A 16,612-nucleotide genomic window follows, 5' to 3' on the forward strand; every position below is an offset into this window, starting at 1 on the left:
AAATGGGTCTCATTAAGTAACAGCCTAGATTCAAAACTGAGTTATTTTCTTTATTGGCATTCCTTCTAACTGATGAAATTCTAGAAGATTTTAATGTACTGAAGTCACATTTGCCAGAAGAAGCCAGCAGAGTCACTGACTCATCGGAAAATGGTTATGTGCTTAGTAGACTAAGACACTTAGGTGGTGTGGTTGTGCCATTACCAGTATTGCTTCTGCCAAATGTGTGGTCATTAATGCACATGGGATGGATATCTGCATACTCCAAACAAGAGAGGCAAGACACAGATGACCTGACAACTCAATAGGGAATACTCACATTGATGCACACTGAATCCCACATGGATTTCAAAATGAGTAGTGGTGCTTTGTATAAAGTGAATATGAAATACTTATCACCATGTAAAACCTCAAATATAGTAATGACGTTGAAAGTTGGCCAGCTCCTATAGATTACCTTCACACAATTGTCTACAATCTATCCATGCAATACACTTTCATATTGAATTTGCTATTTATTACTTGTGTGTGTGTGTGTGTGTGTGTGTGTGTGTGTGTGTGTGTGCAATAGCACAAGTGTGAAGGTCAGAGGACAATTTGTGGGGGTTGGTTCTTCCTTGCCACCATGTGTGTCCTAAGTTTGAAAATAGGTCATCAGTCTCTGGCTTATCTCCTGAGCCATACTGTCAGTCCTAAACTACATCTGCATTTTAGGTTTATGTATGTGTACTTTTCTGTATTCCACGACTTATAGTGTTTGTATTATGTTTACAATTGGTATTATTATTGTGTGCGTGTGTGTGTGTGTGTGTGTGTGTGTGTGTGTGTGTGTGTGTGTGTGTGTAAAGATAGATGCCTCCATGGTGCAAATATAGAGGGCAAAAGACAGCATCCGGGGGTCAGTTCCTACTGTGGGTTTCATGAATAGAATTCCTTGTTAGGCTTGTATGGCAAGTATTTTACCTGTTGAGCCATCTCAATCAGTTTATCATTACAGTTCATTATGGTATGTTTTATATTTGTATCATTTCTGACTTTGGACAGACCACTGGAATAAAAATATTAAGAGACTTTCATTCCATTTTTTTGTGATCTAGACTCCATGAAAGTGCATTATCTCAATGTTGATTTTGTATGTAAACACTGTATGCATACTTTAAAATGATGAAGATTCCTCAGAAAGTACAAAGAGATTCCTTTTGTACAACTCCAGTTGTAAATATAAAATTTGTCAGAATCTTGTTACTTTGGGCAACTACATATTTACACACTGTGGGTTTTTGATCAGTCTCATCAGGAACCTTGGGTTATCCATTGTGGTATTTCAGGTGATTATACTAATCAAGAAGAATGCATAAAATTACAGACTGTAGAGATACATGCCTATATATTTTGCTTTTTATTCTACTTTTATGAGTATTCATACGACTGTCACTATTGTACCTGGATACATTGATGCATGGGTAAATGAGGAGAGACTTGGGCCCACAGGAAAAACAATCCTTCTAAAAGAAGACTGCTGAGAGATCAATCTGACACACAAGCACACTAGGCCTGGGGTGGGCTTTTAAAACCTCAAAGCCCAACTTCAATGACACACTTCCTCCAACAAGGCCTTTCCTTCTAGTCCTTCTCAAAAAGTTCCACCAACTAAGGATGAAGCATTCAAATATATGAGCCTATGGGACCATACTTATTCAAACCACCAAAGTACACAACAACACTAAGAAAGGGAGAAAGATGGGGGTATAGAGGAAGGGAGAAAGGAAAGGAGAAAAGTTAGTCCTGAGAATCTATGTAGAGGAATCTATGTCAGCACACTACAGATGACTTGCATATCCATGTTTATTGCAACAACAGCCAAGTTATGGAATCAGCCTAGTTGTCTGCTAGCAAATAAAAGAACAAAGAAATCATAGCATATATACATTAGAGAACTTTCTTCAGCCACAAAGAAGAATAAAATCATGCTGTTTGTAGGAAAGTGAATGTAGAAAGCAATTGTAGCTCATCAAATTAAGCAAAATAAGCAAATTCAGAAAAGTAACTCTTTCCATCCCTCTCTCTGTCCCCCCCCTCTCTCTCACACACACATACACTATGTGGACATGGCATGAAAATAGAATGAAGACTATATGAGAGAAGGAGTGAGACAGGAGTGAAAAAGGAATGGCCATAGGGTTGTCACTACAGCCAATCCCATAATACAGTTGAATACAAATATATTTATTAGACATGTCATTATGTGCAATGAACATACATCAACAATGTCTAAAGCTAGTATTGTCAAGAGAGATAGTTCTTGGGGCTGGAAAGATGACTGGGTAGTTGAACACTCGCCTGTCTTTCAGAAGACCCAGATTTGGTTTCCAGCACCCATAGCACGGTTCACATCAATCTATACCTCCAGTTACAGGGGTTCTAACACCTTCTTCTGACCTCCATGGACACCGGGCATGCATGTGGCATGACATATGCAGACAAAACATTCATACATGTAAAATAAAATTTAAAATCTAAAAATTATTTTAAAACAAAAAGATTGTTAAAAAAGCAGTGACAGTGGTATGTATTCACTTATAGTTGAATATTAGCTGTAAAATAAAGAATAATCATGCTATAATCCAAAGATCCAAAGAAGCTAAGTAACAAGGATAGCTCAATGGGGGTCATGTGAATCTCACTGTGAAGGGCAAATAGAATAGACATCACAGGTGGATGGGGGTAGGGGGTAGACTAGGGTGGGGTGGGCAAGGGAACAGGAGGGATTATGTAGGAGGAGGCTGGAGGGAGAGAATACTGAGAAAGACAACTGGAATCAGGGGGCATCTCTAGGACCAGCTAAAAGCCTAGTGCAATGGAAACTCCCAGGAAGCTTGTCAGGGCCCATAAGAATGGCTCTGGTTCATCTTGACTTAAGGTCAGAGAGTTCAAACCCACTATTGCTCTTTTAGAGTTAAACATCAGGATATTTGGCCTAAGGAATAACTAATGGTTGTCTTACCTTGACAACAGGATATTTGGCTTAAGGTGTGGTTACTTGATGTTTTGGGTATTGAGAAGGTAATTATACTTGTTTGTTCTTTGTATCTTGGTGATGAAACCTTTTGCTTCCCCCTATTTTGATAGGGGTATAAAAGAGCTTTGAATAATAAACTTGAGGGAGTTCCTGGTATTGACCAGATGTCCTCTCAACTCTATCCTGTGTCTCTGTCTTTTCTTTAGTGTCTTTACTTTTCTACCTGCCATTTCTTAATCCACGCTCCCCATCTCAGATACACACTGGACAAGTTGGCTGGACCCAACAAAGACCCCCCAAGAGGGGAATGACAGAATCTACAAGGGTGACCCTAGCTAACACTCCTAGCAGTGGGAGATATGGAGCCTAAATGGTCCATCTCCTGTAACCAGGCAAGACTTCCAGTGGAGGGATTGGGACTGAAACCCAGCCACATAACCTCTGACCTACAATTTTCCCTGCCTAAATGATATACAGGGACACAGGTGGTGCAGAAATTAAGGGAGTGGCCAAGCAATGACTGATCTAGCTTGAGACCCATACTAGGAGAGGGAGTCCACCCCTGACACTGCCTGGAGGGACAGGACACAAAGGCTGGACAGCCCTGAGACCTAGGAACAAAACAAACATAACTGGCATAAAAGGAAAAAAATGTCAATGATATGATTGAACTTGGGAAATCATGCCCAGAATGGAGACTATGATGGGATGGTTCTCAGAGGCTCCCCAAAGTAAAGGCTTGGTCTTCAAGATGGTGCTACTGAAAGGTGGCAGATACTTTTTTCAGATTCGTCAGAACTCTTCTTCAGTTCCAGAAAGACATTCTAGCAGTTTATAGATGATCTGTTTGTGGTTATTTTCAGTAAGATAATAGTGATTGCTTTTTTTAATGTTCTGGTTCTTTTAGTCTTGTGGTCAAATCTTCTTCAGACTAGATACTTTGTAGCCATCTATACAACTGCCACTCAAGATAAAAAAATCAGATTTAGATTGAATTATGACTTTGAAAGTATTCAAAACATTGAGAGCTAATGCATACGAGGTATGGTACCAAATTGTTATAAAGCCCATTTAAATAATTAAATGTTTCCTTCATAAAAAAAAAAGATTGTGGTTTGAGTCACGCTAAGCCAGATGGAGTAAAGAGAGCCCTCTGTAAACCAACTGCATGAATTCAAATCAACAAATGCCACCGTCTTCAAATAACACATATTAAGTCCACAAGTGTTTGAGGCCTGAACTCTATTAATAGACAGAAAACGACACATGTTCTAAAGAAGATCAGAGGTGTCCGGGTGCTTTTGTCATTAGAGTGATATGCATGTGGGGTGTTAATGAAATTTTATTGATAAAACACTTCTTGGTTGATTTACTTCATATGAGTCTCTGTATTTGTCTGGTCCTTTTTGTCCTCAAGTAAGCTTACAGTGGGTCTGGAATTGCAGGGCAAGCACAAAGCCCTGTTGGGTGGGCTGCTTTCAATGATCAGTCATTTGGAAAGCACTCTATCTCATAGAGTGGCCCCGAGTGCCCCAGGCCAGGCCTTGCTGCTCCCACAGTACACTCTTTATACGGCCAGAGGCGGAATTTCAATGAGGAGTACTGAGGTATGTTTTTCCAAATGCGGCATCTGGCTTCAGGATTGGTTACGTGAAGGCCCCAGTGGTTGGTTATACCTGTGGTTTCTGCCCATTAGCCTGAGGCTGTGCTGGCTGCTTCCCTGGGCTTTCTGAGCGCATCCAACTTTTCATCATCATCAAAACTCTACAGATGGCTAAATGCACATGTGGTAAAGTTCAAGGGCCTCTGAACTTGGTGCAGATACCTGTCTTTTGGCGGACACAGTGGATATTTATTTGCTGGCCTACACTTACCATCTAATGATGGGTCAGGTCATTTGGATTGCAAATATGGTAATAATTAATCCTGAGGAAGTTGAGCCTAAGTACAGGTTTCCTTTCCCTTAGAACTGACAGTTTCTGCCCAAAGCAGACAAATGTTTTCTTAAAAAATTAAAAATATTCTTCCATGCATCTATCTCTGTCATTCTTCTTTCTGTATTTATATCTGTGGATACAGAACTGCTTTGGCCATTTGAAGGATGTGTGTGTTTGCGCATGGGTGCATATATATTTATAAACAGGGTTTTACTATAAGAGGAAATAGGGATTCCTGGTACAACTCTGGCCGGAAAGGCCCACTTCCTGTAGTAAAGGTCTGGACCACACAGAACAGCTCCATCCTGTCTGCTTCGCTTCCCTCTTCTATTCAAAAACAGCCTGGTGTGGCAAGAGTTAGTTTCCCATGTGAGGCATAGACCCTAACCACACTCTGTTGTCTGCATGCTGGCTTTTCATCTAGGAGCTCACTGACGAGACACATGGGTACTTCCTGGAAGGGAGAACACAAAGCTAAAGGGTTTAACATACACATTTCTGTCTTATTCTTGGACAGTGGAGATGCCTGTGGAGCAGACCCTTCGATATCTCTGCCCACAACTTACTAAATTCTTTAAAATGGTAATGAAGAAACTGTGCTTGTCTTATGCCTCACAGAATCTAATTTGACTCTTTTTTGAGTTTTTCTCAGGTGAAAAGGTTGGGAATGAATGCAGGAAATGTAAACAGTCCATGAAAAGTCCATTGCAGGAAAGCCATGCATTTTTCAGATTGAGGAACTTTGTGGTTGGGACGCTGTATCACACTATTAGAATTGGGTCTGTTTTGGCATCAAGAGCACGTAGACAACTTGGCAAGAGATGCCATGTCACAGTTGCCTTAGCCATGTGTTTCCAACCCTAGGGAAAACCAAGACATCTTATAATGACCCCTTCTGCTTTTCTTGCCTACATCATCTCTCTAAGAACTCCTCAGCAAGGAGCAAGTACACAAACATTTGAAACACTTGGCTTCCCTCTCAGAAACCTATGTATTGGAAACCTAGGCAGTTACACCTTCTCTGTTAGGTCCTCTTTCAACAACACAAAGGCCTGTTATCCCCACAACTGCCCTCAGTTCTAGCTCCATAGTGAGTCTGAAGTCAGAATAGTATTTGTGCACTCACACTCCATGCTCTCCCTCTACACCATCCTTCTGCATGCAGGACCACAAGGCGTTAGTGAGAGATGCAAGATTCTCCAAAGATTGAATAGATTAAAGAAATTCAAGTGTTTGGCTTTTCTAGAAAAATAACATCTTGGCAACTAGTTTTCCACCCAAAACATCTGTTTAACTTTTTACCTAGACAATGATCTCTGTCACCCAAATTTGTGGCCTTGTTCCCTTACTATCAGGCTCCCACTTCAAAAAGTCTGGGTACCAGCTTGACATTTCCTTAAACCCCATTCAGAGTTTAAGAAGTCTTCTTCCAGGAAACCAATTTTGGGGTTCTCTGTAAGGAGAACCTATGTGCATCTCTTCTTGCATCTGTATCTAATTATTCAGGTATCACGAAGGTTGAATATTGGCCAACAAGGTCTTGCTATCCTCCATTTCTTGCAAAGGGCCAAGTGTTAAATGCCTACTAATACCTACTCAGGCAATGTGCGAGGCTCTTAATGATAGGTGCAGTGTGGACACTGAGCGTTTGCTACAGACAGATGCAATGGTGTTGCCCCATAAGTGCACCCCACTGAACGGCAGCTTGGTTGTTTTCATCAAAGTAGGTATCTCGTGGCAAGAGAATCTCTTCTAAGGTCTAAGTGATTAAATGCTCCTAAATGATTAAATCTGTAAGGGCTTTCCTGAGAATCCCAGAAAGGAAGGTTTATCATGTACATCTTCTAGAAGTGCACAGAGATTTCTCCAAGTTAAATAAAAACACAATAGTATTTTATTACGATTTTATTTTATATTACCCTTTCCCCCATATGGGAGACATTGCTCTCAAAAAAAAAAACTTTAATAAATGACTGTTTTACATTTTTCACGTTTGATAAAAAGATAAGCACATTGCCTCTTTTGAAAGGACTGCTATGTTTCAATTAGGAGGGATACAAGGTAATATACAGTGGCAAATTCATTTAAAGGTTCAATTTCAAAAATATTAAAATGGAAAGAGTAAATGGCATTTCTTAGAATTTAGAAAATACAGCATAATTGGTCTGAAGTAGGAAAATGAAAAGCTGGCAAATTGGCATGGATCATGAGGATGGAAAGAGTTTTTTGAGAAGTTCCTACAGCTGATGTGGGGGTGCTCCACCTACTGTCTTTACAGGCATCTCTATACTTCCAGGAAGAGTCTCACAAAGGTACTCTGTGATGTATTAGCTCGGAGAACATCTGTGCACAAAATAGGTCTTGTGAAGGGAGCTGGAAATTCTGATTAGAATAAATGAAGGAGCTTGTGGTGTGACACAGAGCTATTGTGTGCTTGAGTCCGGCAACTCTGGAAGCCAGTGGAACCAAACAGTAGGTGAAAGGCAGAAGGTAGCATGCAATTTTAAAACACAGTGAGCTGACAAAGGAATCGGATGCTGCCGGGCTAAGACCTAATGAACATACAGTATTGGGATGCCTTCTGGAGCCTACGAAGCATGGCTCATCTGTAAAATGGGAAGGTCCTGTGGTATTGCATAGTTAGTTAATTTAGTGAAAATGATTTTTTAATTAAAAAAAGATAAAATGCCATGCTTCTGCATGTGGGATCCTGACCATGTCAGAGAGTTTCCTACTCAACAGATCTACTCTTTCTTCTCAAATGTTTGTGAAATCCATTTCCTTTTTGTTTGCTTAATTCAAAAATATTTTATTTTTATTTTTAAAAACTATGAGAATACATGAGTCTGTGTGATTGTGCATATGACTGTAGTGTCTGCAGAAGCCAGAAGATGGAGTCAGATGCCCTGGAGCCAGACTTAAAGTGGTGGTTAGCTCTCCAGGATGAGTGCTAGGAGCCTAACTTGGGTCTTCTGGAAGAGCAGCCGGCACACTTAAATGCCAACCATCTTCCCAGACCCAAACCCTTCCCCAACCCTTCTGGTTTGTTTGTTTTTCCTTTTTTGTAGTTGTTTGTTTGTTTAAGTATAATCCTCAGTTGTTTAGATTTGCTCTTTACTCTTGCTCTCTCTCTTGAAATTACATAATACATTAAATTTCCTTAAAATTTGATGTATTTGAATATGTCCTACTTTTATTTTTCTTTTTTGTTGATTTTTATACTTTTGAAAGAACTTTCCCACACAAACATATATAAACATGTATCTGTTTTTGTATAGTTTCATGCATTCACTTAACTCTGTGGTATGAGAAAATATGAGTGAAAGATTTCTGATGGAACTTGCATTTACATTTTAATTAGTGAATTGATAACTCTGAAACCTTATCATTTATTGTTGTTCATTTTCTTTGTAATTTGACCCTGCTAAGGATCTGTCTTTGACTTTTCCTTCTTGAACTATTTATAGAATTGTGTAGTCATCATTGAATATTGTCATTCTTGCCCACTGTAACTATTTTAACAATGAGAACTTCATGTACCTCCCCTTTACTATTAACTTTAAATTTTTCAAGTTGTTTTTTCTGTTAGTGAGTTAGTAGAAATCTCATTGGAATTTTGGTTAGGATTTTAGTAGACCAAACTTTTTATTTCAGAAGAATTTCTATCTTTAAGACATCTACTTGGGCGCAGGTGACCTTTTCACTTTATGGTGACAGATCATTTATCAGGTTTACCTTTATATGATCCTTGGCCAGCATTTGTCAAAGAAAATATCTTAACCACTAGTCATGGCCTAAGGGCATCTGTGGGAACATTTGATCTCTACCAGAAAGCAACAGCCAACAAATGGAAGAAAAGGAGGAAGTACCCATCTTTTATCTACAGCTGCTCCTGCACTGGGGTCTATTTCTTGCCCTTCTGCTCAGACCTGGTACCCTACTACCTTGCCTTTGCTCTTATCCTTCTTAATCTGGGCTTACCACTCTGTCTGTCCATAGAATTGCTCCTGGTCTTTTACACTCACTTCCATTCCCAAGCTATTAGTTTCTTTAAATAACCATTTCAGTAAGTTGATAAGCCTTTTGGGGATGAAATTATCCTAGAAATACGCATTGCCATTCTGGCTAAAATATACTATGTTGTATTTTTCCTTACTGACTATTAAAGGATTGATTTTATATGTTTTTTTATTAATACTTCCCATCGTGGGATTTATTTGTTAGTTCTAATTGCTGCCCAGTTACTTGCATCGGCTTCTTTTGGGCTGATAATAATATGCTACTAGAGATAAGCTCTGTTCCTCACTGTGAAGGTCACTGTCACCCACAGCCTCCTTAGGGCCATTAAGTTTACTCAGATGGCATTTGTTACAGATCATGAAGGAGACCACAGCTTTCAGTCCACTTTGAACAAAGAATGAATAGGGCAGATCTTACAAGGGTTATTAATGAGGCCTCTGTAGCAGAGTGGTGTGCTTTCCTGCCCTTTCCCTTCTATCCTGCCCTCCTCCTCCCCTTCCTTCTTTCTCCTTCCTTCTGGGAGTCTGACCATTATTAGCCCTGCACTTTGAAGAAGTTGGACAGGACCCCATGATAGGACTAGCTAGACTTTAACAGTCCATCACCATCGTCCAAGGAGAATGTGTGACACCGTGGCTTTAACCCCAAACCAGTGAACGATTAACACACAAACCAAAATTATAGAAAAACAGGGGAAGGAAGGAAGAGAAGGGATGGGGCTTTCGTCTTCATGTTAAGCAAAACAAGGGCATGCGTGACATGCTTCAGTCAAATGTTCTCTGACAGGGTTCAGAAGCAAGCATTGTGAAAGCAAAGAGAGAAGCAGTTAAGGTTAGGCTTTCTAACATTTTTCTTACAAAGTGCATTTCTCTTTATATGTGGGCAGGAATCTCTCTTGCGTTTCCCTTCTATTTTTGCCTCAGATCATTAGCATGCTATGGACTGATGCTTTTCTCTAGACTACCTCTTAGAAATCTCAGTCAACCTGGAATTTTATGGAAGGATCTAGAAAAGCCAATGCGACCTTCTTTGTGTACTGACTGGGAGGAATGTTTAGACTCAAGGAAATGAGAGGGAAACTGACCTTGGTGTGGAACAGCGTCAGCTGCCAGAGAGGCAGAATCCTGAGGGTGGTGAGGCCATTGGCAGAATCATCACCCTCATGGTAACTGCTGAAGTTGTCACTGAGTACCTGATGACAGGCTGACAGCAGTGTGGGGACCACACTGTAGAGGTATGTTATGTAGAGGGTGTAATGAAGAGGTAGGGCCAAAACCCCAGGAGACTGTGAACCTTGGGGATAAATAGTTGCCAACCTGGTCAAAGCACATTCTTGTATATGGCATTTGAAACAATATCTTATTAATAAAAACCTCTAAATTTGTTATTTTATCATTTTATGTAACAGCTCAGTTTATTTTATATTGTTATTTCCCCTGAATATGTCCAGTTGTTTTAGATTCTTTTTTATAAACCTCCCAGGAATCTTTGACCAATGAACAATAATTTTTCCCACAAAATATCCTTAGTAGTATAAAACACTAATCACATGAATAGAGCTAAATGCATTTTCTATGTTGTTAAACTTCTGCAACGTACAGGCAGTCATTGATTTAGAAGACAAGACTATAGATTATTTCTCTAAGAGTGTCCCTTTACTGCTGGATGAGGTCATTTTATCTAATCTTTTGTTGCAACCTTAATGCTGGCCCTCCTGACGGCATTTTTTGAATGGTTGTCTTTCAGTGCAATCTAGTTTTGCTAACAGGAATCCTAACTAATTTCTCTGAGAAGAAAGCCATTGCGTGATATACCTGAGTGAAGTAATTTACCAAACCTTCATGTAATGAAATAACAGGATTAGTTCATTTCTTTTCAATTACACATTCCAGTTTGCTTTCTAACACCCATTGTGGAATAATCCAAAACTTCTGGACTAACATGAATCTACACGATGATCGGCGACAACAGTGCTATTCATGTTGTGACTACAACACTGGAGGATCTGACTCCTATTCACAAGCGAGAACTTTACAGAAACAAACTTCGAGAACAAAGGGTTTCATAATAATGACATTGTACTTTGATATCTCTTATCTGATTGCCATAGTCCATAGGTCTGGAATGGTGGGCAGCAATCCTAACAACCTTCACTATCAGTGATGACCAGAAGAAGCAGAACAAGTTGAGTGCTGTCCTCAACATCTTAATTAGTCATTGTGCTGGTAGGTTCAAGACCGAGGGACCGTTCTGTGAAATCTCCAGCCTCTACTGACAGGCTTGTGCAAGCCTATGGTCAATTTTCAGAGAGAACCATGCCTTCATGACTGCTTTCTAACTCAATCATTGTGCAATGCTGGGGAACTCGTCTAAGCTTCCTTAGCATCTGTTCAACCTTCCTGTAGTTACATCTAATCCACTTCCTTGCTTAGAAATGGTGGACTTCTGTGAATACTCAAAACTTACAATTCATGAATGGGCTCAAATTGTTTTCCAAAAACCTGTGACTCTGACTTGTGGAAGGGCTTGGGACCTCCAGCTTCATGGAGCCCCGGAGCTTCCGAGCCACTGCAGTCATGTCAGCCTATGACTGTTAACAGCTAGACAACCAATGCATTCTGTACCAGCAGCTGGAGCTTCTGGGAGGTCCTCAGCCAGAGCCCTGAGAAAGGGCATTGAGGTAATCTGGGATGGAGGTCACCAACAGATGGAAAACTGTGGTAGCATTCTCGCTGGTGAGGAGAGAGCAGAGGTTACAGTGCTTTGCCAAATCCTCTGTGGCTGGCTTCCGTGGCCACGCGATGATTTCCATTGCAAAGGCAGGCTAACGTTGGTGGCATCTGTCTTTGGGAGGAAAACAAGTCCTGATATAAGTCCCACCCTGTCCTGGAGAGGCCCTGCCAGAATGTGTAGCGTGAGCCTGTTTCAAGAGGTATTTTCTTATCTAGAATCATTATTTCAGAATCAAAAATGCCTTGATAAAAAGAAATGAAGGGTAAAACTTAATGTGTACAAATCACGTTGGAATGTGAAGGCCTGGATTATATTATATGAAGAAAGGGAGAATGGCATATTAATCTAAGAAAAGTGTAATAGAAAATATAAGCAAGCTTTTTCTTTCTCTACTCCTAATCAGAATTTTTTCTTTTGAGTTTATAGCACTCCATGACTAATGAATAGCCCAGCTTACACAAGCCACAGTTCAAAAATGTTCTTTAGATATCCACTGTAAACAAGAACGAGAAGCAAAGATCCACGACCACATTCTTTTAGCATTGTGCTTACGTTAGCCAAATGTATAGAGCCATGTTCTTTAGGCTCTGTTTTCTCAACCAAGCAGAGAGTACATATACAAAAGAACACGGCTAGCTGGCCTCACATTGTACTGACTCATACAACTGGCATACAATGTTATCCCAGGATAGAAGTGAGTTCTGCTTTTGACTGTAGCTACTTGTGCCTCTATGATGAAGAGAGGCCTATGAGTTACATATTAGGAAGTGCTTCTCATCTCTGATGTAATGCAGAGACCTTTGCTGTTTAAAGGAAACTGAAATGCACGTTTTTACTTAAGCCGTAAGTTAATGCATACAAGACTCTGGCCATATAATGGGGGCTGCATGGGGTCAGGTTCATTAGATGCTGGCAATATGAGAACACCGGAAAGTGAAAAATTCCTTTGTAGAAGACTCTATCCATCTTGACACAAACCACCATCTTTTCTTCTTCTTCCTCAATACTGTTAATGGTACCAGTGTGTTCTGTATCAATTTTGCCTCTCCAGATCAGTACTATCCAACCTATAATTAAAGTTCATCTATTTCACTAGACTTCATATGTTACATAGGAGTCTCAAATTATTAAAACACCTGTGCTTACCCATAGACACAGACAATTTCTAATTTCACTGCAGTTAATAGTTTAAAAGGTGCCAAGTACAATTATGTATGCCCTTTAATTATAGTATGTGGATAAAATTATATTATGGTGACCATAATATAGTTCTTTTTTTCTCCTTTTTAAAACTTAAATCAGAAACAATTCTGTTTTACATGTCAATCCCAGTTCCCTCTCCCTTCCATCCTCCCCTGCCTCCCACCTACCCCCATCTCATCCCCTTTCTTCTCCCCAAATATATTTCTTAAGATGGGTAGAATATCCAACTGGATTTTGAGGATAAAGGAATTGCTTTCACAATCTCAAGCATGGTTCTTTTAGCTTTCACAATGAGCAGTCCATCAATCCCTGCAACTTTTTAAAGGTGATCTTGTCACGCTTAACAAGGAACAAATGTGTGACTCCGTGTCACTTTGCCTCATTCGGGTCTCATCTTTCTGACCAGGACCCAAGACCTTCAGGACTTTGGTGGCCACCTACATTATCAGACAATAAAGGCTCACATTGTCTATTAATCATAATTCCTGACTTTTCTGCTATCTAAAACTTTCGATTGTCCTCTCTCCAACTTCCCAAAAGTTCATTTCACCACCTCTGCCATTGTTTTGCAGTGTGGTTGCCTATTAAGTATCCTCATTTCCTGTATAACTCAGCAGAATTCTCCTGTCTGGCCCTCTGATGGCTTATAGGTCTAATTAAATTCAATAAACACATATTAAGTGCCTATTTTCCAGGCTCTGTGCCAGGCTCTATCCAGGCAGTCAGAACTCAATTATATACTGTTTTATTTATTTTTTAACTTTTCCACAATATAGGCCATCTAGCTAAGCGGAAAGCAGGCCTCCTTTTAGGACCTGGGCTTGGTCAGATGTCTTTCTGTGTCCATATGCTTTATGAGTGTTTTTCTTAGGCACAGGCACACAGGTACAGGCACAGGCTCACACATGCTACTTAACATGCATTGCCTCTCCAGCTTGGTCTGTTGAATCCAGCATTACTCTGCAGTTCTCCAATAGTTCCTACCTCCTTGACATCCTAGGCCTCAGGGACACATCCTGTGTGGATAGCTTACATGTGTGCACTTTGTGGCATTATGTGCCCTGTGGGCTTTGCCAACCCCTCACTTCTCTGCTTTTCGTGAACCTTATGTAGATTTGGATCCATAAATGGGGGGGGGGGAGGAGGCTTATGGTGATTTAAGAGCCACACAGCTTTCCCAGCTCCCTCTGGAGGGAGCATGTTAGTTGCTGAGTTCTCCTGTGTCCATCAGTTTTGGTTCCACCAGAGGAGGAAAGAGACTAATAGCACACTCAATAATGTTCAGTTAACTGGAAGTTGGTGCCTCAGAAAAGCACAGGAATATGTAGCTCTCACCGAGGTCCCTGTTACACACCACACAGGAATATGTGGATCTCACTGGGGGTCCCTGTGTTACACACCACATGGGAATACTTGGATCTCATCAGGATCCCTGTGTTATACACCACACAGGAATATGTGGATCTCCCTAGGGTCCCTGTGTTACACACCACATGGGAATACATGGCTCTCATCAGAGTTCCCGTGTTACACACTACACAGGAATATGTGGCTCTCACTGGGGTCCCTGTGTTACACATCACACTAATTAAGGAGGTAATTCAAAACTCAGGCCAACATATATTTTCAGGTGTACCAATTAGGTGCAGAAATAGGAGCCTGAGGCACTTCTCACGACACTCAATATTCAGCATTCACCACAGGCGTATAGGGCCAGGGGTTGTCACTCACTGAAGGTGTTTGACTACAGTTATAACCCTAATAGAAAAACCTAAATGATTGGAAACTTTAGAAAATGGGTCACACTCTAGACATGCCAAAGAAAACAATATTCTGTGTTTAAAATTTTTATCCAAAAATATGTTAATTACCCTACATTAATAAGATCAAGGTTCATATACTGTTCTGAAACTTTTTGTTCTGTCTGCATATTTTGTTTTGTTTCATGATTTTCATTTACAGTCATGAAAAACTTTTCTATAGTAACATAGCCCAATATAAGCTTTATGTGTCATGAATTATAAATAGATATTACGTTTGATAAAGAAAAAAGGTTTTTATGATGAGATAAATTTTTGTTTCAGTAATGTTACTTACAGTCCTTGAGGAACCAAAGTTCAGTGTAATTCTTAACAATATGGGACGTACCATCTAACCCTTCTATATTGTCTCCACAGCACGTCCACCATGTAGTATGTGCTATATGTATTTGCACGGATATCTTTATGTAACTTTAGTAAAACCAGTAATTTTGTTAAACATACTTTGGGAAATTTATTAAGGTATATGGAGTAAATCCTTGCTTTGAGCTTGCTTCCTTAGTGTGCTCTTCTGGTTGTATGTTCAAACATCAAAGGAAGAAAAAATTCTCCTACATATGACCTGCTAACACTGTATGGAATCATAACCCTCTGGAACACAGGATAGCGTGTGTTCTAGGTTTCTCACCTATTTTAAGGCTGATGCTGGTCTCCCAGCCTCTGCTTGTCTACTCAGAACACGCTGGCTCCACTCCCTGCTTTATTAAGGACACAGTAGACCCCTCACAGCTTCGTTTCTTGACCTAATTCTGTTTCATGTAAATACATTGGCCCAAAAGTACCCATCAGGATTCTTACTTCAGTTAAGAATGTCTGTGAAAGTTGAGTAGAAATCTTCTTTTATGGGAGAAAACTAGCAACAGTTTGATTTTTCAACGGACTCACCTCTACTCCAATGACCCCCCTCTTTCTCTTAGACTCTGTGCCCTGGCTGGGATTTGTATCACCAAGCCAGCAACCTTGTTTGGCTTTCCCTAAGCATATCTGTCTCCTGCTCCCTCGGTTGTATATGTCCTGTGGTTTCCCACTTGTGCTGTGTTTAAATGAAAAATGTGTATATCTTCTCTCTCCAGTTAAGTTGTGCTTATCAGCATTTTGCCTGGAGCAGTTTGAAGACAGACATGAACCAACTAGGTTGCTTGGTGCTGCGAGACAGTTCTTCAGAGAGCAGAGGTTTCAGACACAGCTTATCCATCAATAGCTCTGGTGGCACTGTGTGGCTTCCTTGCACAAGCCTATCCCCCACTCTCCCAGCCCTGCCACCACAGAGGAGAACCTGTTCTCTATGCCTGCTATATTTCTGTGAATTTTAAGATTTTTCCTCTCTTATTTTGGTTACCGTGGGTGCTCCTGAGAACCTTCTATTAATGTACCACTCAGCCTGTGAGGAGCTTCCTATAGGGCCAGAAGAGGCAAGCTAAAGCAAGTAAGATCTGGACCTCTTTCTCAGGTAGACTTGAAGAGCAGCTAAGCCTTTCAACCTCAACTTCAACACCCTGATGAAGATGTTTCCCAAGGAACAATGCAGTGTTTGCAAGCTGTGCTTGTTTCTCCAATACTTCCCCTTGGTCTCACCAACTTAATGTATCCATTTGGCTGTGTATATCTTTCTCACAATGACCTACTTTTAAAATTGGCATTTCATTTATGAGTGTTCATGCTATGATCGAGACTGTGAAATGCACAGTGCACAGTCCAAGGTGTGGTCTTACCCATAACCCCATCATACTCTACATACAAATGTACCTCTGTAAAAGTCATTGTTGGTGATACATATTTGTTGCTTGGTGACCTTGTACAAAGGGGGTCAGAATATTGAAAGAAGTTGCTTCTTAGCAAGTTAAGGAAAGCAGATGTGCTTGGAAAAGAGGAAAGTTGCA

The sequence above is a fragment of the Cricetulus griseus genome, chromosome 3 (genome assembly GCF_003668045.3).
Source record: "Cricetulus griseus strain 17A/GY chromosome 3, alternate assembly CriGri-PICRH-1.0, whole genome shotgun sequence".
In the NCBI taxonomy this organism is placed as follows: Eukaryota; Metazoa; Chordata; class Mammalia; order Rodentia; family Cricetidae; genus Cricetulus; species Cricetulus griseus.